We start from the raw sequence: 4,649 nt of genomic DNA, 5'->3' as shown, positions 1-4,649 counted from the left end.
TATATATACATATATATATGTATTGATCATCATTGGATTATGCTTACCCTGTCTCTTCTGGTCCCCACTGGATCTTTCTTGTTTCCTTTGCCCACCCCAACCCCCATCAAATTGTGTAGCCCTGCCCATCCTCAATCTTCTGCTCCCAACCCTCACCCCCTTGTATCCCCATACATGTTTTTCACAATAATAAAAGAGATAAACTCAACAGAAATGGAAATCCAAATCAGAATCACCAGTGACAAATTACTCTCATAATATAATCAGACTAGAGATATGATGATGATATGGAAAGAATTAACTAAAAAGTAGAAACTGTAAATGACATGAGAAAACTGGAAGACATGCTGTTATATTAGGTTCTATCAAGCCAAATAAAACTAATAGTGACCCTCTGAAAAACAGATCTGAACCTTGTCCCATCCTGGTCATCCTTAAAATTTCTGACACACTTAAGACCATTGCTGCAGTCAGTGGTGAATCTATTTGGTTGAGGGCCTTTCTTTCTTTTGTCTTCCCTCCACTTTTCTAAGGAATAGCCTCTCCTAACAACATGTCCAAAGTATGTGATATGAAACCTTGTCTCCAAGAAGCATTCTGCATGTACTTTCTTCAAGACCTATCTATCTGTTTGTTCTTTTGGCAGTCTACGGGATATTCAGTATTCCTCTCAAACACTATAACTCAAAGTCATCAATTCTTCTTCTGTCATCCTTATCTATTGTCCTGTTCTCAGAGGCATAGCAAGTGATGGAAAAAGACCATGGCTTGAGTCAGACACAACTTTAGTCTTCAGACTAACATCATTGTTCCTTAGTAATTTGGAGGAGTCTTGGCTGCAGCCTTTCCCTGAGCAATACATATCCTGATTCTTGACTGCTGGTACCAGAGATGTTGACTGTGAATCCTAATAAGATGAAATTTTTGACAATTTCCACCTTTTCTCCATCTATCATGATGTTGCCTATTGGTCTAGTGTAAGAATTTTTGTCTTCTTGATGTTGAGAAGTAATCTATAGTAAAGGTTGTAGTGTTTGATCTTCAAGCAAGTGTTTCAAGTCCACCTCACATGGAGAAAGTGAGGTTTTGGGATGGAAGACATAGGACTGTAGAATAGTTTTATGTGTTGTCACTGGTATATATTTTTTTAAACATTTTTTTATTACATACTGGTTTTCTTACAGTTTGTTTATATTGTTTTTTCACACTGAGTCTTTCCTCTTTCCTTTACCCATCTCTCTCCACCCATCAAATAGTGCGTCATTAGTATATGTTTAGTTTTCCAAATTGCATCTGCAGCAAAATACTTCTTCTTAATACATTTTTTGTTTATTGTCTCTTATTTTCTTCCCAAGTTGCTTAAAGTAGTTATATTACTCTTTCCCTTTTACCAAGGTACCTCTATATCCATAATCAGAAACTCCCAAACTTCCCTGCTGATTTTGCTGGAACATCTGTAATTACCTTCTAGCAATGCCTGCCTAATTTAAATTGAAAACCTAGGGAGTATGTACCAAGACTAATTATGTATCTTGTAGTCTACATTGCCTAGATTTCCAGAATTCCAAGACTGGTTTCACCTCCTTTCATTCAATCTGCCTTTATACATCCCTTTGTCATTATGGTACATTGCACCTTACGAGAGAGTGAGGCTACAGCCAAACAGGTAACTTGATTTATGGAGGGCATGTGAGCTCATCTCTGTCTCAGTTTTGTAGTGTGTGAACTTCTTTTGTCCACATAAACTTTATGTCTGAATATATGCTTTCCTAAGGTGGGTGAAACCCATTAGATCACACCAGTGCTGCTCCTGACCTTAACCTCAGTGGAAACAAAGCCAAGCATTATAGCTTCATCTTTTACTTGGCTTTTTCTTACCAGGACTTTGATAGCTGCAAAAGAAAATGCATATAAAACCAGCATTTAAAAACTATGCTTCTCAAAATTATTTTCCTGGACAAGAAATGTGTGTTTAGATATCTGAAGCTATTTAAAATCAGCATGAAGGATAAGAAAATTCATACTAGAGAGGAAAGAATTGACAACTCTATTCATTGCAGAAAATCTATTAAAACAAATATACCTAGGAATCTTTTAGGCTTTGCTAGTTGGTTATTCAAAAGTCTAAAAGAATAATTTAAAAAGGTAATAATTTCCATTATTTAAATTATGCAACTCTAGATACAAATTTTGAAATGCTAGATGAAAACTCAAGGTTTGGGCAGTATAGAGTATGCCTTTGCACTTGCCACCCCCGTGGCTCCGGCTTTTTTTCTTGGCACTGTCCTAAAATGGCACATACAACTTTCATCAGCACTAGTGTGTTGCTCATTTAGCATTTAGGAAACACATTGAATAGCAATTACCAACCAAATAGCTGGGAAGTGAAAATGACCTAGTAATCAGAGTAAATACACATTACGCTGCCATATTATAGTGCATAAATATAGGAAAGAAATAGCAGAACATGGACAAGAAGAGTCTTTATTTTATAGGCTTGTATGAGCACAAATCCTGCCTTGGCTTTCTAACATGGGTGACATTGATTAAACCTGATCACTTGGTATCTAACAGATCATCCTTATCATGTGTTCACTAATTAGAACAAAGACCAGTAAAAGTATTAATGTTGTTGTTGTTGTGACGTGCCATCATATAGACTATGACTCCTGTTATAAATCCTGAACTTGGCTCTGGATGACCGGGAACATATGGAGAGACAATAGCTTGATGGGAGTTTAGGTATTATTAAGCTTGCAAAGACAGTTGCATTAGCTGCTTTTCCAATTCAGCTGTATGCTAATATCACAGGATCCTTTTCTCTCTGTTAAGTTTGAGAGATATTAAAATCTGCCAATATCCTTTTGCTTATATTCATCACCTAAATAAATCAGGTGGAGATAGAATCAATGATGCAAAATGTTGTTAAACTGAGCACCTGGATTACATGCTGTGATGCATAGGGACACAGAAGAATAAGTAGAGGCTTCATTTTAGAAGCTTATGTGAATGCAGTATACTGGGAAAATTAGGCTACCTGATGGGACAAGTTCATTACCAAGGTTCTGAACAGCAGGCACACATAATTTCCCCACTTTTTCTATTAAGGGCCAACAGACTTGGAGATAATAGATCTAATAATGCTTTCATAGCTGAAGAGAAGGGAAAAGAGGCTGTGGTGGAGGTTGTCTTGGCACTTGTTGTTTGGGAACCACCCAGTATTGTTTTCCCTATTATGTAAAGCTTCTTAATGCTTTCTTGGAGGCAAGGAATGGATCCCCCCTCCCCCATGTGTAGTATTAATGGCTTAATGAATCCAGGTGCCTGCCTTGTCCCAGTGAAAGCATGGCTTCCTAGTAGGTTCATTTTCCCTAGATTCTCTTTATTTTGCCTTTAAAGTAACCAAAGAGTGAATAGAAAACTCTTGGGTAATCATGCTCTCTAGACCAAAAATAAAACAACAACAACAAAAATGGTATAAGAGTTCACTCATGCCTGGAGAAGACCATCTACTGAGATTGTGTTTGAGACAGCTGCAAGCTGATTCTTGGCTGTTCTAAGTTAGCCATTTCAGTTATCTTTTTGATCATGTGAATTGCAAATATTATTGCTTTTCAATAATACGATTTTTACACAAATAAAGTGGATTTCCTTTAGTAGCAACAAAATAATTCAAGTTAATGCATTTTTTTTTCTTTTTTGCCTGAGATTTGGAGAATTATTACTTCTTACAAGAATAGAGGGTCAATGGAAACTCCAGTTTTGGGGGTGGACCACAACAAATAGGGTCAACTTGGATATGGAATGACAGACAGCATTTGACCCATCTGAGTCATAGACAATATTTAGTATGTTATAGTTCCAGACCATGTTTCTAGGTTTTTCTCTACTTTATTTCCTCAATATTTGATTAATGAGGAAGTATTTAAACCGTGTATGCTTTATCAACCAAACAAGACAGGCACACCACTGGCCCCTCATGCCTTCTGAGCAGGGGAGGCGGAGCATGAGCTCACGTGTTAGAACCCAAAAGATGGTGAACATGTCTGGGTAGGGCGAAGCCAGAGGACACTCTGGTGGAGCTCTGTAGTGGTCCTGACTGCGAATTGGTTGTCTAATCTGGGTATAGGGATGAAAGATGAATCGAACCATCTAGTAGCTCATTCCCTCCTAAGTTCCTCTCAGGATAGCTGGCGCTGTCACGCTCTCTCTCTCTCTCTCTCTCTCACACACACACACACCCTCCACCCGCTGCCCCATAGAGTTTTATCCAGAAAAGGGAATATTTAGAGGTCTTGGGACTGAAATGATCTCAGACTATTCTCAAACTTTAAATGACTGAGAAACTCGGCTTGCTGGCATGGAGCCGAATGTGAAATATAAGTGCCTAATGGGCCACTTTTGGTAAGCAGAACTGGCACCGCAGGATGAACTGAGTGCCAGGATAAGGTGACTGCTTAATAGTATGTAGATATACAATTACTACAGAATTCTTTCACTAAGATTTTATAAAGAGTAGGAGGCATGGGGATGACCACCCCTGCCTCTCTTAATATCAGAAAGAAGAACAATTTCCATAAGCAACATGCATAATACCAAGCAGATTCCCATAACTTCAGACCGGGCCTCTCTACCCCCACATCTGTTTC

General features: G+C 38.2%; 1 pseudogene; it reads right to left on the bottom strand.

Moving 5' to 3' along the window:
* The window catches only part of LOC102850951, a 31,469-nt pseudogene extending 27,317 nt beyond the window's left edge, over window positions 1–4,152 (bottom strand).
* Window positions 4,153–4,649: the final 497 nt, after the last annotated feature.

Source organism: Elephantulus edwardii, unplaced genomic scaffold (assembly GCF_000299155.1).
Source record: "Elephantulus edwardii isolate Elephantulus edwardi_28Jun2011 unplaced genomic scaffold, EleEdw1.0 scaffold00032, whole genome shotgun sequence".
Taxonomy (NCBI): domain Eukaryota; kingdom Metazoa; phylum Chordata; class Mammalia; order Macroscelidea; family Macroscelididae; genus Elephantulus; species Elephantulus edwardii.
The sequence above is the reverse complement of the archived record's forward strand: the minus strand, read 5'-3'. Positions and strand labels throughout refer to the sequence as shown.